Genomic DNA, 18,863 nt, shown 5'->3' with positions numbered 1-18,863 from the left:
CTTGACACTAAACTTCACCCCCATAAAACACTACCCACATGACCTGCTTCATTATTATCATTGTATTATTGTATTATTATTATTACTTAGGTCAATATATATATATATATATATATATATACATATATACTGTACATTCTACATATTTTTTATTATATTATTATACTAGTCTATATTATATAACATTTAATTATATTACACTATATTGTTCATATTGCACTATATTATATTATATTATACTAAATTATATTATATAACTGCACTCTGCATCACTGTGGTACAACACTGCCTCTCTTCTCTGCTGTTTACATTACTTGCTGCTATTTATTTATCATACCAAGTCACTTTAATCATCACTTGTCACTTTATCTTGTCATTATCTGGTCATTCTCTTCAAATACTGTCTCAATTCTCAATTCTCCCCAGTTAACTTCAACATTCATTTTTGTACTGTATATACCCCCTGTTTTTATTTTTTATTTTTATTTTTATTTATCTTATCTATTCTGTTTAATGTGTATTTGAGCTTTCTTGTCTGTGCTGCTGTAACGCCCGAATTTCCCCTCTGGGGATCAATAAAGTACTATCCAATCCTATCCTATATCTAACCCCTCCAACCCGAACCTCTTCTCTACACTGAGGTTCCTTGTTGATTGCTGAGCTCGTCCCACGAACACATCTGAAGTGTGCCCTGGAGATGGTTGCAGCTTTGTGTAACACTCTCAGAATGAGAAGCGAGCGCTTGTAGGTCTGAGGTCGTCGTTCAGTGTCACCAATAAGACCCACCTGCCAACTTTGGCCACCTACAGCCTAATCACCAACCATCTACTTTTGGACATATTCCCTCGAAACTGGAAAAAAAAAATAGCTGCAACATATCTCTGTAGAAGCAATTACGTGAGCAGAGCCTCCTGTGTTCATGGCATTCATGTGTGAACAGCAGTGTTTGTTTATCCAGAGCAACAGGTGAGTGAGCAGCCACAGGCTCCAGCTGGAACGCTGCAGAGACAGAAAAATAAGATAAAATACAACTGGCATGAGTCACAGATTTATATGAAACCAACAGAAGGAGATTTTGAAGACGCCCAGATTACTGTGTAGCATAGGTCAGTGTTTCTTAAGGTTATATGTGAAAGATTAATGACATATGTTCTGATACAGAAACATTCATATTATTTTGTATGATGGCAAAATACTCAAGTCTAAAAAAAAAAACATCCTACGAGGTAATTTCTAACAGGCGGCTTCTACATACTCCAATAGGCGATCCCCCACCAACAATCCAGATCCAGAGGAAGCTTTAAGCTCAGGAGCCCCCAGCAAAATATGTGGTTAGTAACTTACAAGGTACATGAAGAGAAGAGATCTGGGTTCATTGTGTGAAAACCAGAATATCTATGTGGCCTCTCGTAGTTGCAAATGCGCTGAAATAAAAGGAGCCCTGACTGTAGCTTCCATGGACTCTTTCTAAATAAGAAACCTCAGATATGTCACTGTCCATTTTCCAATTTGTGCATCCCCACGCATTGTGGAATAGAAAGAGAGCGCAACCATTAGAGTGTGTAAGATAGCATCAAATTGGTGTCCGTGCAACAAGTCTGAATCCCATTGGCTGTCCACTTTTTTTTCTATTATCTGGCCCCAAAACTTAACGAGAACATTACATCCCAACAAAAGAGTCCTGAAGGGTGGAGTGCCTGTGCCATCTGTAATAGTTAAGATGTCACTGTGTTCCCGAACAATCAGATGAACTCTAAATGTGATGGACCTGAGGAGAATTGGTAAGAACCCCACAAGCCAAATGACATTGTTTAGTTCAGACTGTTAATAAAGAGAGAAAAATGGCCTCAGACAGCAAAGTAAATGAAATGGTAACCAAGCAGACGGAGAGTTGAGGTGCAATTTGAAACGTATCTTTATATCATATAATCAAGTATTTAATAGAAAAATAGACTGCTAGGTTTTTTCATCACAACTATTTTAAAGGAAGGAAACGGTGTTCTATTTCTTTAAACATATAGCACAAAATTGAACAAAGGTGGGATGTTGTGTAAAATGTTAAAAAAAAAAAAAAAAAAAGAATGTAATGATATGTAAAACATTTAAACCTTATATTAACTTTACTAAAATTACAAGGAAAAATACAATCTTGGCACTAGACGTTTCATCGTGTTTGTAAATTAGATTTCTATTTTGAATTTAATGCCAGCAAGGAGTTTCCAAAAAGTTTGGACAGGGTCATGTTTACCGCTCTGTTGCATCACTTTTATTTCAAACCAAGTTTTGTAAGTGTCTGGGAACTGAGGGGATACAGAAATGTTGTAAGAGGAATGTTTTATCATTCTTGTTTGAAGCAGGATTTCAGCAGTTTTTCAACAGCTCAGTGTCTCCTTGGTCTTACTTGATGCTTCATAATGCAACATATATTTTCAGTGGGTGACAAGTCAGAATTGTAGCAGGCCAGTTTCCCCCCCGGACTCTTTTCCTACAGAGCCATTCTGTTGTAATACATCTACAGTAGAATGCGGTTTGGCATTGTCTAACCTAAATAAGCAAGACCTTCCTCATAAAAGACAGTGTCTATTTGGCAGCATATTTTGCTCCTAAACCTGTATCCATGCTTCAGCATTAATGGAGCCCTCATAAATGTGCTTGTTACCCGTGCCATGTATAATAATTCACCCCTATACCATCATGGACGCTGGCTTTTGAATTGAGCACTAAGAAGGAGTCAGATGCTCTCTCTTTGCAGCTCTGGGTTTTTGTTTGACAGCTTCTCTGAGGGTCATTCCGTATTTAAAGTCAATAATAAGTCAAGTAGGGCCTAAGTCTTACAAATGAATCACTCCTTCAACTCTTTAAATTGCCAGTGAGTCATCACATTTCACGGTTTCCTTGACGATCAAAGTAACCCATTGATAGTTGTTAGTTTGTCCATTGGTAGAGCTTCATCAGGATAACTTTGTGATTAAAGTCTGTTGAATACTTTGACTCTTTTCAGTTACTCTGGAGACAAAGTCACTTGAGCATTATTTAATTAAGAGTAATTAACAATGATTAACTCAGGTATTGAGCGGGAACACAGGTGGTATCTTGAGTGGATGGCATTTAAATTAATTCTTGTACTTTGCAGCATCACCACATTTGATTTATTGGCTCCAGGTCCTCAGAGAATTAACATTAATTATCCACTGTTTTTGTCTCATGAATTTCATTTTTTTCACTTTCAAGTCATTTATCTTGAATAACCCTGTTGGTGGTTTGGGGTGTAGCAGTATGAGTCATGAATTCAGAGTATGAAACCGTCACAAAGGTTCATCGAAACTCTCCTCAGTGTTTTTGATGACACTGCATCCAATGCCAACACCAACTTTGTTTTTTAGTGTATTTAGCATGAGACAGCCCTGAAAGCTCTGTGGCACCCTGCGATTTCTTTTAGCTGTTAATTGAATTCTGGCATGTTGATCATCGCAGGCAGAGTGGCAAGAAACCAGGGATCTTTTCTTCTGACAAATCTTATTTCACAGAAATACTGAATACCCTTTCTCTGCTGCTTAATGAAATCTTAACTTGTCATTGAATTAGTAATATTTTCATACTTTACACAGAGTTCAAATGAGCATGTCAAAATCAAACCCAGCGTCTTACATTTTTGATTTTGATATTTTTTATTAATCCCCGAGGGGAAATTTGTTATTTATAGGCCTGTGGATATGGCCCGTGGACATGCATTGGTTGAGAGATATCAGAGTGAGGCTGCTACAAGCTGCTAAACAGAGAGTGCACCAGAGCAGTTGGGGTTTGGTGCTTTGCTCAAGGGAACCTCGACAGTGGCACCTCTCCAGCTATCAGACCAACTTCTATATTATGGTCCGTAACCGGGACTTGAACAGACGACCCTCCGGTTCCCAACTCAAGTCCCTATGGACTGAGCTACTGCCGCCCCAGTTTACATCTAATACTATATTCATTTTTTACTATGGCTGTGTCTGAAACCACATACTACATAGTGCCTCCTACATAATCAAAATATACATACTGCATAGTGCATACTATTTCGACAGTTAGTATGCCGTTAGCCTTATACTAAACTTCCAGTCTGAGCTCCGAGCTCCGTAGCATCAAGCCAGCGTGACCATTGGTCCATAAATAGAACAACTATATCCAAACTTTCATTGCTAATACAACTTTGTAGTTATTTTAAAATGATTTGGCAACATATAAAATGTATTTCAACTCAGAACTTTTATTTTAAGCTGCTAGTTGGCTGAGCTCTGCGATTGGATAGTTTGAGAGCCGCAGTGCATTGTGGGTTGGTTTAGTTAACCAGTATGCTCCTGTTTTATACTTAAAAAATCTTCAGTGTTGCATAACACAGGCACAGAAAAGCCGTTTTAAAGGGACAATTACAACCACCGGGCCTCTCTCCAATATTCACAACAAACCTCAGGAAGAGCACGGTCATGTGTTAGAGGGCAGTGGTGTTTTTTTCAGTTGGACACCCTCAAAATCAAAGTCTTGCTCATTTCTCAAATGGCATGTACCCTGCCTTTAAATAGCACCCCATGTACTGTACAGAGGCTATTGTCCTCTAAGCAGGCGACCCAGGTTCAAGTCTGACCTGTAGCTCATTTCATGCATGCAATTCCCAAATCTCTCTCCCAATTTCCTACTTAATCACTGTGATATCAAATAAAAGCAAAAGCCCAAAAAATACATGTAAATAAGAGATTGTAGTTACAATTTTCAACTATTTCTTTGTACAATGTTTTTTGCACTGTCTTAACGAATTTCTTGTTTTATGTAAATCATTTTGAATTGTGTTCTGAGGAATTTGTTTTGCAAATGAACTTGCCTTGCTCTGTCAGAACGTTTGTTCGTGATTGGCTAAAGAACAAGAAAGAAAAGATAATGAGTATTTTTTTGTTATTTCTCAAGGACTGCAGAATCCATCGCTCTCTCCTCTCCTCTCTGTCATGTCTTCAAATAACTTTCCCCCTTGATTAATTCAACCCCCAATAATGGTAAATGGACTTATATATTGCTTTTTTATTTTTCTGACTACTCAAAGCACTTTTACATCGCAGGTCACATCTACACATTCATGATGGCAGAGGTTGCTGTGTAAAGTGACCACAAGTAACTAATCCATTCATACACATCCATACGCCGCCGACAAAGCAGCGGGATCCATTCGGGGTCAAGTGTCCAAGGACACAGCGGACACGTTGATGCAGGAGCTGGGGATCAAACCCCCGACCTTCAGGTTGAGAGACGACCGACTCTATCAACCGAGCTACAGCCGCCCACTGTAGCCAATAATAGTATTAGTAATGTCAGAATAATTATTACAGACTTCATTTACAGATATTGAAGTCATGCAGATGTCTTTAGTTGTCTCAGCGGACAGAATATTTTTCATTGTAATGCTTGTGACTTGCACCGTCATTTGTGAATTTGATATTTTTTGCAAAAAGTTGATTTGTAGAGAAGGGGTGGTTTGTCCAAAATGAATGCAAAACAGAAATTTTAAATATGGGCTAACAGCACCAGCACCAAGATTCAGGGATGCATTCATTCTTTTGCGTCTGCTTTGTGAATTTGACGTCTTGTCTTTTTTAAAAATGTCTTTGCAAATGTTTGGATGATGCAAAAGTGTATCTCATCTTTATTCTAGATTTTTTTTTTCCAGTTAGCACTTTTTTCAGCTAACAGTTTTTTATCCTACTTTCTTTTAATACATAAATGTATCACTCATCCTGAATCTTTGAAGTGGAAACGTAGTGGTAAAGTAAAATGTGTAGAAGAGGTTTTCCCAGTTACTCAGTGGTTTGGAGGAGTGATTCACTGTGACACCTGACAAGTCAGCTTTGTGCAATCTTGCAGAAAGTTGAGTTAATTTTTAAGATAATTTAAGGCAAAATAAACTATTCAATCCATCTTCTTGAGTGCTTGTCTGTTTATAAGCTCTCAGTCTACAGGGCTAATACATAAAAACAAACAATTTAGAGTCTTTGGTTGATCCACCCTGCATCGATCTCAGGACAAATACAAATCCCACACAGAAAAAGAATTTAGTCAGTGTCCAGATTCTAACCCGGGTCAGGTCATTTTAATGTAAGACAGGTTTGTCATATTAACTAACTCAAGGTAAGACCTTCCGTAACCAAGTTGGGATGGGTTCTACGAGACCAAACACTGTTGTGATCGTTAAAATTTACAGGGTGTAAGAGCCATTGGTTAAATTATTTAATTAAATGTCTGTCTTATTACAGCCATTCTTTGACTGGCTGACATTTACCTAACCTCCCGATGGTTCACATCTAAAGGAGACAGGAAATGTCAAAACTTCTCGCAAGATTCTCTGAACCTTTTGTACAGACACTACTGAGTGTTTGGGTTCAAAACAATACATGTCTTACCTCCAATTAGTTAAAGCTAAAACATTCTATCTTTAAATCTACAACACTAGATTTTCTTTATGAAAACATTAAAATATGACTTTGCCTTGTGGCTTCAGTCAGCAAGACACAACAGTGTGTAAACACAAACTCCAAAGGAGACGACACACTCAACCCAGTCTCATTTCAAAATGTGTAATACCTACGTAATACCTATGTTTATGATCTTTAGTTTCTACAAAGAACGTCCACTTCCTTCTGGTTCGTTGTTGATAGCGTCCATAGCTACCACCATAGCAACAGTAGAAAACGTAGCGTCCCTACGTTTTTCTAGCAAGACCTGAAATAATCTTTGTAGAAACGAACAAACTAAAGATCATAAACATAAACCGAATGAAGATTATGAAGATACAATGTACATTTGTCGCCAGAAAGGTTATCAAAACAACACTTAAGCCTCAAACTGTCTTAAAATATTGCATTTTCCGCTGAAAATAGAAGGGATGTTCGCCATGTTTTTCTTTTCACCAGGGGAAAACTGGGCAGTCACGTGACCTGAGGTATGCCTATACAAAAGAATAGGCAAAAGGGAACGTAGGCATGTCACAATTTTAGAGCCCTTATTGTGAAACTACTACGTTTTGCGCTGTGGACCAACATAGGTATTACACATTTTGACATGAGACTGAGTTGACACACTCCATAGCAGGAGGTGGGGATAATGGGTCACTTTGTCTGCCAGCCTCCATAAAACAAAAATAACAAAAATAAATGTCATGTTGAGGAAAAGGCATCAGCCTACATCCACCAAAGTGTTGAGCCCTACAAGTAAAAAAAAGGTTTCAGCTGTCCAAAGAACCCAGGAGATGACAAGAAAAACCTTTAGTACCACAATAATTAGAGAAACAGTATGTTGAATCTAAAGTCTGATTTGAGTTGACATGTCATGGCCCAATAGTCTGCTTCCATATTGCCAAATGCATCCCAATTGCTTCCTTTCATTAATCAGCAACACAAATTATTGCCGTACTTCATGCTGGACTTCAAGCAGACTCAGTCACAGTATGATAAGTGGTGATGTGGGTCTATTATACTTTTAGAAGTGGTAGTGTTTGGGGAAATTGAGGTAGGCAGGTTAGGAAAATAAGTGGCTGAGGTCTGCGAGGACAGCCAGACGCCTCCATTAAAGAGAAGCGAGTGGTTTGTGGGGTGATGTATCATGGGCTGAAGGAGTGAGTCGGCTAAAGACACTCAATGGTCACTCGAGGCAGTGGAGACAATCTCTTATTAGTTAGCATGGGGGAAACATGAAAATAGACTCAATTATAAACTATACCGAGCTGTCAGGAGAGATCCTATCTTTGAATCAGATAGAATAATGCCCTGCGAAATGGAATTCAGTTTGGTGCGCAATGGTGCTGACCAAAGGTCTCTAATGCCCCGTTTCCACAAAGCGGTCCGGTTCGGTACGGTACCCATTTATTGGCGTTTCCACCGTCAAAAGTTGGGAATGGTACCAAAATAAGGGATCCGTACTGTCCTACTTTTTTGGTACACTTCTGTTGGGGTGCCAATTGTACCGATCCGGTACAATTTGCTGTGTCCCTGTTCTTCTTCTTGACTGTTTAACTTAATTAATAGCGGGCTACACTGTGTTGGGCTGCTATGATGTCAAACTATTTCCTAGCTGATGCGGCTATCTCCATCTGGCTTACACTTCGTTCAACAAATAAGGGTACGGTTGGATGTGGATACACAAGCAAGTTCAGGGTTTACAGCTCTCAGCCTGTTGTCAGGTTGACAGAAAGCATTTCCAGGATTGCGACAGCCATCGATGGGACTCCAAAGCCCCCTGCAGAAACAGATGTGTGACATCACTAAGTCTTCTTTCATCAATATGTACAGTCTGTGATTTAAAGCAGCAGTTTAATTTAGCTTCAAAGGTGAGTAAATGGCCAAAATAGCTTAAAAGAATTATCCACACAAATCCTGATCTCTCCTGACTGGAAACAAAGAAAGAAACAGTTGACAATGATCTTACCTGGTCTCCTAACAAATAAACAGAGAAAAATTGAGTCAACTAGAAAACAGTATGTTCCATGAACTGACATGAATCCTCAAATATTGAATTGAAATTAAAGTCAATTGCTAACCGTTAACACTCTTGTACAGACATCACGGTATTCACAGAGGTGTGCAGGTTTCAAGAGAGACTTTGGATTTGTAGTTCTGCTCTTATATAGCTTTTGTTGGTCAAGTGCTGCTGCTGCCTCTCAGCTTCAATCTCTCATCAGGGCTGCAGAAGAGTACAGCATCTTATTCATGTCTCTCTGTGGCACTCAGTGGATTTATCCCCACAGCTGATATTGAATCCCTGTGTCAGGTATGTAATAGTGCTACATGAGGATTTATGAAACGTAAGGGGAATACAAACTGCCTGATAAAAACAACAAGGCCACTGTTTGTAAATGGGGAAATAAAAAATAGAAGCAAAAAGCCACTGATGTGTTGTGTGCACTGCATCCCCTCGCTGAAATTGTCTGTGAAAAGTTGGAGAGTGTTCTCACAAACATAGTCCCCCCTGCTACTGACCCTTTCTTGCCTTGTATCGACTTGTTTTGGTTCCTGATTGTCAAGGTAAAGCATTAAAGAGGCGCAGGCCGTGACCTCATCTCTACAGAACCTTGATGCAGATGAAAAAGCTCCTAGACTTCAGTGGAAAGGCAAATTGAAGCACACCTGCCTTATGATTCCTCAGAGCAGCTTTGACTTAACTTCTGCTGCTTTGCTAAAGTGCTCATGATGGATAGGCCGGGTCTTTGTAATAAAGCAATAATTAAGGTCTTTTACCTGCTTTTGTAACATAACAATGAGTATAGTCTTTTTACCTGCTCTTTTGTGATGTTAAAAGACAAAGAGTAAGTTCTTTTACCTGCTTTTTGTAAAGTGTCTCGAGATAACACTTGTTATGAGTTGACGCTATACAAATAAAAATTGATTGATTGATTGATTGATTGATTGATTGATTGATAGATATTGCAAATAAAGGGATTAGGAGAAGTGAGTGCTGTAAACCACTGGATCCGGCTTCCCTGCTGTGTGCTCCCCTGCCACTTAGTAAAAAATATCACTCAAACAACCCAGTGGTTAGCAGCTCACTCAGGATATGGTCGCAGTTCAGATTACACTTTGGACTGAAACAAATGATTCCAGTTATTTCTATACTCCACAACCCAGTTTTTAAGCCTGTCTAAGTCTGCTGGATTCTGCTTTTCAACTTTGGTTTCTTAAAGACTTGAAGAGTGTGGCTGATCTTTTTCAGAAAGGGGTATTCCTATCTTTTGATGATCTGGTTAGAGGATATGGCATACCAAGGACACACTACTTCAGGTACCTACAAGTTCGAGACTTTACCCGGAAACATGTCCTCTCCTTCCCGACTGCTCCGTCAAGGGGTTGGTTGGAAGATTGTCTTAGCCTCGACCCCTATCGGTGTGTCTCTAGGTTCTCTAGGTAACCTCGATGTATCTCTAGGTTGTATAATGTAGTCCAAAATGTCTCTAGCCCGTCTCTTAATCACCTTAAAGACTCCTGGGAGAAGGAATTGGAGATTAAACTGTCTGACAAGACCTGGCAGTCCGCTATTAAGAGAATACATAAATCCTCCCTATGTGTGAGGCACGATGTACTCCAATTTAAGGTATTCCATAGCAGGCTTGCGAGGCTATACCCTGGTACCGATCCCAACTGTAAGAGGTGTCATGCGGCCCTTGCCACCCTTTCTCACATGTTTTTCTCCTGCCAGTCGATTGCCCCATTCTGGATCTCCGTGTTTGAGACTCTCTCTTTTATGTACTCACGCACTATACCACCTAACCCTGTAACTGCTATATTTGGCCTGGCTCCAGAGGGGTTATCCCTTTCGAGTTGTCAATCAAGCTCTCTTGCCTTTGCCTCTCTTCTGGCTCGCCGACTTATTCCTCTAAAGTGGAAGGACCGAGCTCCACCCTCACACGCTCGGTGGGTCAGAGATGTGACCGCACATTTAAAACTAGAGGAGTTAAGATACCGCAGCCAGGGCTCTGCAAAAAAGTACTATGAAACATGGCAGCCCTTCCTGGATTACTTTAACAATCTGTCGAGCACAAATATGACTGACTGAGACCCTCATGTAGCCCTTCCCCCCCCTCCCTTTTCTCTCCTCTCCTCCACCTTCTTTTAGTTGCAATTTCAATTCTTACAGCGGTTGATAACTTTGACTAATCTTAATGTTGATTTGTCCCTTTTCTGTTTTATTTAATTACTGGACTTCTATTCACATTTTTCTATTTATATTGTATGTTTTGTTTTTTATTTATTTATTTATTCTTTATTATCATAATCTTTACTCATTTATTTTTTTAAATTATGTTCATATGTATATGTATGTAGGTGTGTATGTATATATATATATAAAACTTTTTTATTTTATTTTTTCTTAACAAGGGGTGTTTGTACTGTTGTTGTTAAGGGTGATATGTTGTATATGTTGTAATGTGAGATGTCTACAATTAATGCAAAAATCAATAAAAGACAGTTGAAATGAGCGATGAGTCATACTGTTTATTTATTAGGTGAGCTTCTCTCAGGTAATGGAGAATGGGCGAGCAAGAACAAAGTGATTACTGTGAAAACATCGCCTTTCAGGTGGACAGCTCATCTTAACTTGAGATAGGGCTTGTCTGAACACACAGAAGCTTTATCTATCTTTTTACCTATAGGTTTTTTTTGGTTAGGCATTTCCCCATTTTTAAAGAAAGGGGGAAATGTCAGCGAGGTCCGTGCAGCATATCAGCCCTCTCTCTCTCTCTCTCTCTCTCTCTCTCCTCACGTTATGTATCCTTTCGCCACATAGTACTGTACAGGTTTTTTAAAAACTATCTTGTGTTTTTTGGTAGTCAAAAAGCTGAAGAGGAGGTGATCCTGGTGACAACTTACTGCTGTGACAGTGCTTCACTTCAGCACCAGGAGCTGTCTGCAGCGCAGCTCTGCTCTGTTCCATGGTGGGAAGTGTTTGTCTCTGTCACTGGGGAGGATTTAATACTGCATGCCGCGCTATTGAGCCACCCTGGATCACCGCGGTTGATGTTCCTTCAACGCGGCAGACAAACATTTCCCTTTCCATATTACCTCAGCTGAGGATCTTTACTTCCCGCAGAGATCATTGTTAGATCATACTCATTGTACTTTATATTTCGTTTTAAAGCCAAAAAACTCCGAACTGAACCTGTTATCGACCACATGATGACTAAGCTGAATGCTGATCCCAAAATGAGCCGGCTTTGGACCACTGAAAACTCTGGTTTTGAGGCTCAACAGCCCCGGATTATCGTCTAATCGTGCTTCATGGTTCACCCCCCAAATGTGCTGCCGAGAGAATCTTTTGATTGGCCTCACCTGCGGTGCAAAGCCAGAGAGAGTGAGTCACAGACTTAACGAGTTTGGGAGTTTTTGTTTTGGTGTTGTGGCATATGTCTGAGGATAACAGTGAAACATGGTGTAACAGAAGGTTTCTCACAAATGGTTCACACAGATTATAATCATAAAAAAAATCCAAGCTCATTTGCAGGAGATGAAAAGGTGATATATGGGGCGGTTATAGAAAGCAAACGATGGTTGTTATTTCATTTTTGCAGATGTGGCCATCCTTTAGCTCCAGGGTTGTATATTTCAACAGGTTCACAGCTGTCTTCTATTTTATGTTATTTTCCTTGTGCCTTTTGCCTTTTTTGGATGGCACAGCTGAAGAGAGACAGAAAATGTTGTGAGGAGAAAGTGGAGGAGGACATGCAGCAAAGCGCTGCGTCACATTTGAAAAGAATGGCCGCTGTGATGAGGATGTAAATGAGGCAAATGACCTATGTAATCAAGTTCCCCACATGTTCACTTTAAGAAGTATTCAGGTGAAATAATGGGTCACCCCTGATACCAGTTTAATTTTTGCTGTTTAATGAACTGATGAATAGCTGCATTAACACCGGGCCCTGAAGGCATCATCAAGCACTGTGTTTTATTCAATAGAATTAACCTGCTGGTATTTTCATGTTTCTGTGAAGATCATTTCTACCCTGACACAGTAAAGGAAATCTTCCTCTGCATGGGTTTCCGCTTTCACATTTAGTGATCTGACATAATTATTGAACCTGTTAAAAATGATTCCCCATTTGGTTCACCTTAATGAAAACATAAAGGCCACTGAGCTAGCTTCCATAAAGTTGTGTTAAAAAAAAAAAAAAAAAAGGAAATAAATTAGTTGGAAAAGCTTTGGTGATGTTTTTAGATTTCATTGAGGATCAAAATCTGTATTTATGTGCACTGAGAAACATTAGCATGCTAAGAGGCTGGTGATCACGCTAACATGACACCAGCTCAGCATTATCTTAAGAGCAGCTCTATATCATGGAAGTGCATACATGCTGGGGTTAGCATTAAGCTAACACCACTTCTCTGCAGCCTCACATACACACCGGGGATGCACTATAAAATAAGAAAATGTGAGTTATGCCCCATAAAAGCTTTTAAATTAAGACTTTCCAATGGCCCTGAATAAACATATACTGCAGTATGACAGGCGGATAAGATGCACAACGCTGCCTCTTAAATGTTGAGATGCTATGCACTATCCCGACTCCTTGGCCACAACATTCCACTATCCCTCTCTTTTTGCATTCTTGGCAATCTGGATGAACTTAACACAAACTCAAAAGAAATCATAATACCCCTACTTGTAGCCCTAACTATCGCCAAGAAAACAATACTGCTAAACTGGAAAAGTAGGAAAAAGATCAGCACATCACACTGGTTAGACCTCCTTACTGAACAGGTATCAATGGAACAACGATCAGCCACACTCAAAAACCAACTCACTGAATTCAACAAAATATACTCCACAATTCTCACCACCATTTGACGGTGATGATGGTGAGTTGATGCCACAGCAGAACCAGGCAGGTAAACGAGGAGGAGAGAGGAAATTAGCACAAAAATTTTAATATAATTTACAAACAGTCTGTATTTGGTAATCATCATGTTAGCACCCACACAAAGTGAAAAACAAAACAAAAACAAACAACACCAAAACTTGTCACCATGTGTACAACCTATCTCACAAGTTTTATTTTGCATAATTTTGTTACTATACTGTCCCCATGTTTTTCTTTGTCCTGTTTGCTCACTTGCCTATTTTGTCCCTCTTTCTAATTCATTCATTTTATTTACTGACCCTTTTTTCTTTTGTTTTGTTTGTTTGTTTTTGTCTAAATCTGCTTGCAAAACTGTATCGTATCACAGTTCCCCTCTTGTTTGTGTCTCTTTTTTTTTAATTGTGTGAGTGTGTGTATGCACGTTTTGGTGAATAAAAGTTAAAAAAGGTTGAGATGCTGTCATGACATTTACAACACAGGAGGCAGTATGCGTCTTTAAAACGTTACATTCAAAAGCAACACGACATGTTTCAGACGTTCAGTGCCTTGAATCACAAAGTCATCTCCCTGAACTTTTCCAATCAGACGTCATTTTTGAAGTGGCTGTGACAAATATCACATTGTCTTCCATATAATTTTCAATAACACGAAAAGCTTTTAGTGCTCTGCTGTGATCTTCTTAACAACGATCAGCTGTAACTAATTATTTTCTGGTTACTTTATGCATCCAGCAGATGTGTGCATTTTGGACTGTTATTGTTTGTGAATCATCAGCAAAAAGCCCAGATAAGGAATTATAAATGACACACAAGACACTGCATCAAACGTTTGAATAGTTTTCTTTTCCTGCAAATTGAAAGTACATTACTGTATGTAATGCATTTTTTGTTTATTTTTCTGCACACTGCATCATGAGACTTGGGCATTCACATTTAAACAAAGTACAGACCTGATGATGCAGGGACCTCCAGCAGGCAGTGGGGCTGTTTTACAGCCGTGTGCGAAGGATGGACCGTGAGATTGGCTGACGGATTGGCTCAGTGTCAGCAGGCTTGCTCAAACATCAAAACTTTGTGGTTGTTTTCTCTAAATATACGAGCATTCCAGAAATAAACTCTTTGAATCCCTCTGGAGATATGAACACAGTAAATACACCTTAGATTGGTATGATATCTTGAGCACTCGTTGTTGATATCAAGCAACATTTTACTACCTGCACATTTATTGTTTTAGCCTTTAACAGTTAAGTTGAGTTAGCGTTACATTTTTACCTGACTGGGTTCTCCTAAATAGATATACTAACATTCACACTTGGTGCTTCGAGAGTGAAAAAAGGAAAATCAAAGGCAAATGGCATACCAACCAAACGAGCAATTTTTTGGAGTAAAACATTTTTTGGAGTAAAAAAGTCAATTTAGCACTCTTTACATGGGATCTTTGTAAATCAGGACCCTGGTTAGGGTCAGAGTTACATATTGCTCCTTTGGAGAGGTATTTAGTTATAAAATAAGGTATGTTATGTCATTGCCCCAGATATCAGGGTCGAGCAGGACTTGCAGCCGTGGAGCAAGTGAGGTCAAGCTTGTATATTTCTTTACTGGTGCAGCAGCCCAATACATTCATTGGAGATATGCAATTGTACAATGAAGTGCACCTTGAAAGGGGGAATAGTGCTCTGTCCCTGTTCATTATATAATGTCAGACAAAGAAAACGTGGGAATAGAGGAGGTGTGTTGTTTCGCACAGTCACAGTCAGTGTGACCAAACTAAATGAGCACATTGAAATTCGAGGTGTGGGCATCGAGGTGTGCTCAACATTCAAAGCGGCGTTTAATTGGTGTCCTCAGTTCTGCCAAAAAAGCAATCTAGTGCACAGCTGCAGTGTGTTATGCAGGCCTGCACTGATTGCCTGGAGCTTACAGTTGAGATGCATACAGCCCAATGTGACGCCAATTTGGAAAGGCGATAAACAACTCCCACGCAAAAGAACTGGAGAATATTTAGCGTGGCAATCAAATGACTCGTGTTGGAGTTTTCCACCGGAGGCTTGGCCTAATTCTGACTTATAAAAGACATGTGTGCCACATTTGGAACAACACAGAGACAATGCAAATTTCTCACCCTCCCAATGTTAGGCTTATGATGGGTTTTTTTCTTAGCTATTGTAACATTTGAAAGAAGCTGCCATGATTCAGAATGATTGTTATCGAATTAGCTGATAAATATAGCTGTTATTTGCTGTCAGTGTTCAGGCTTGTACTGTCTGGAAGCAATGGATGTACAGAGCAGAGATAAACGCTGTCTGCTTGTACTGTCACTGCCAACAGCTTGAAGCGAGGAGAGGTCAGAAGAACACAGCTCATCGCTCAAACTTATTATAGCTGCAGACATGACCAGAAACACAAACTAAAACAAATAAAGATGTAGTTATGAAACTGAGCAGTGCACCAAACGATGTCCTGCAGTGTATTGGAATAACCTGTAACAATTTGCTCTCTGGGGAGTGAGCATGCTTGTTGCTTTAATAACCAATACATTTGTGATCACTAAAGGATATGAAGACTGACATCTTCAAAAACCTGGAGCACAGGTATGCTGTTTGGTTACAGAAGTTTACAGAAGGTTACCGTTTGTTTACAGAAGGATAGTGTAATATGCGCAACATGTGCAATAGTAATCCCACCTGCTCAACATGACTAAATACTCAATCTTTAAATATGTCTAAATATGTATGTGTGGACAAGCATTTGCCCTAAATTTAGTGCTTGTAAATTGCAGCCGGACGGAGTCCAATAAAAATGTCCCCAAGGCGACAAGAAAATATATCATATATTATTTGAAGTAAACCTGTTGCTTGTGTTTTGTGAATTGGAAGGTGTCTTTTTGACTCATTTACACTGATGAAAGGGATACTTCACCCATTTGCATTAAGCTTTGTATCATTAGAAACCTGGTAGTATTTCTGAATGGTCGTGCAGCCCGCCCTCATTTTCCCCTGAGATGGGAAAGCTCCGTATTTCTTGTATGAAAAGCAGCCTCCGATGATGCAAAAAACGTAATTTTGCGTCATCGGGGGCTGCTCTGGTTAGAGGGGGTGAAACTGCATCGCTCGTTCATCATGTTTTCAACCCGCTCATAGGGGTTGTGACCCACTGAAGCTACAGACCTATCAACAGATCAGTGGGTGGGACCTCAATCCCAGAATCGAAACTTAACATCCGCCATATTGCTTGGAAGCTTTGCTAACAGGCTCTATGGAAAAAGTTGATAAGAACCAACAATGACGAAAAAAGTATGTTTCAACTTCAAACCTTTTGTTTGATTTCAAAGAGGAAATTGCATTGACAAATAGAAGTAGAACTGAAACCTTCATTTACAGAAAGGAACAGATTTCATTGTCAAATGATCAAACTGTAACATCATGGTCACAACAGCAAAGCTCAACAAAGCTATCATTTTTATGCTCCAGTGACAGAAGTATTCAGCGGCATCGTGTGTGATAATTGTTCATCCAACTCTGGTGAAAAACAATATGTCAGAAGCACCTCTTCAATTTGACATCATCAATACAACAAAGTAATTACCTTCTCCAAGGTCTTGGTCAACTCCACTGAGAATTCAAAATGTCTTATTTTTCACATACTTGTCGAAATATCTAAGATGGAGGAATCTTTGAATGTGCTACAAATCTCAGGTCACTGTGACAATACACCAATACCGTTTCAGTGACCAATATCTCAGCACAGCCTTCATTTAGCTGGATTGTTAGGGCCCTGGCACCAAAATGCAGAGGCTATGTTGTACAGGTTTGGAAAGAGTTTGACCAAATGTGCCAAATGAATTAGATCTTAACATGTTCAGAAACTCACTAACATCGAAAGTGGGTATAATTTATGTTTAGTATGGTTCACACAAATTGGTGTTCGCAAGTGCCTCCATAATGCCCCTTACATATTTCTTATCAAGTACACCACGCAATGTGTTTCACCTACAATAAATATGGCTGGCATACATAGAGCTACAAAAAAGTCCCACACACCCAAACTAAGTCCAGTACAGTAATTCCATATGAAGTCGATGACACTTTTGCCAAATTCCAGCTGATATACATGGATTAACACCTCGTAGGTAACAAATCTGATAAAGCTCAAATAAGTTGTACAGCTTGAGGAGACCATGATTATGAAAAACCAACGAACCAACCAATGACTGCAGAACTGCTTGTAGCCCTAGTTGGTACTATTACATCACCAAAGGGAACAGCACAACGTAATATATTAGTGGACGATTACTCCTAACTCTACCCCTCACCCCTGTTTTGTTGTTGTGGTTAGAAGAGTCAACTGAAACCATAAATTGAGACTTCAGTGCTTGGTGAAAGCATGAAATCCCTGAGGGGATAAATCTTGTTTTGAATCACCAATTATTCATTTGAGTACAGATTTCAAAGAGATATACTGGATTTGGTTAGAGAGGGACAAATCCAACAGTAAATGTCAGAGCAGTGGAACATTAGAAAAGTGTGGATAATAACCATTGAGACAGCCAATCCATGTAAGAAGAGAGAGTGAAAAACCCCCACTCAAGTCTGTCATGCTTGTTCCCAGTCTTCACATTTCACATGCCCCTTGTGACGGAGCGGCTCTGTCACTGACTGCAGTCAGCACACACACCAACACACACACAGACACACACACATCCGCCAAACTTTTCCCTCTGCCAGTGCGCCTATAATCACTCAGTAAATCACACCATCATCCTCCTTTCCCTCTCCGTTTCATAGCACGATCAAGGGCGCACACTTGAAAGCTCTATTTTTGGTTTCATACATATATATTGATTCAGAGTAGCATTACCATTGGTGCGTTTCATATGCGATCCGCGGTGTCCCGTTTGTGTGCCAAACAGAGGCGGCCCATTTCCACATACTAAATAGGCGGATTGGTGATCACGTGATTGATTGGTGAATTGAATGTTTGTTTTCAATGTATCGCCACCGATACATTTCAGTGGTGTTAATAAAATATGGATGAAAATGTGTAATTTAGGGATGAGTAGACCATATGAATTTAACAGATTATAAATTGCTCATTCATGAGAAAATGTGTTTTGTTTGAAATGTTATGCTATTCATAACGCCCAGTGGGAGGGGCTTCTTGCTTTTAAAAGATGGCTGCTTGCTGCTTTCAGGCAGTCTAGGCATGGTTACAGAGAAGGTAACGTGTTCCTGCAGAGACTTTCTTTTTTTTGAAGTGCAGTTTGTTTGCTCAGTCATGTGGATTTTGTTTTTGGAAGACTTTTGTTTTGTTAATAGTTTAAATACAATTTTTCCTGTTTTTGCATTTTTTTGTAAATATCTGTCACTGCACCTTGGGAGACAGGCAAAAATAGCATCCAGGCCTCATCTGCTCTTCTTTCTCTGGAACAAAATATACTCTGCTGCAGGAAAAGGACAAAGGCTGCTAAAAGAAAAACATACAAATTTGTGCAAATTGCTTTT

Source organism: Labrus bergylta, chromosome 19, assembly GCF_963930695.1.
Source record: "Labrus bergylta chromosome 19, fLabBer1.1, whole genome shotgun sequence".
Taxonomy (NCBI): Eukaryota; Metazoa; Chordata; class Actinopteri; order Labriformes; family Labridae; genus Labrus; species Labrus bergylta.
This window is presented reverse-complemented; position numbering follows the sequence as displayed.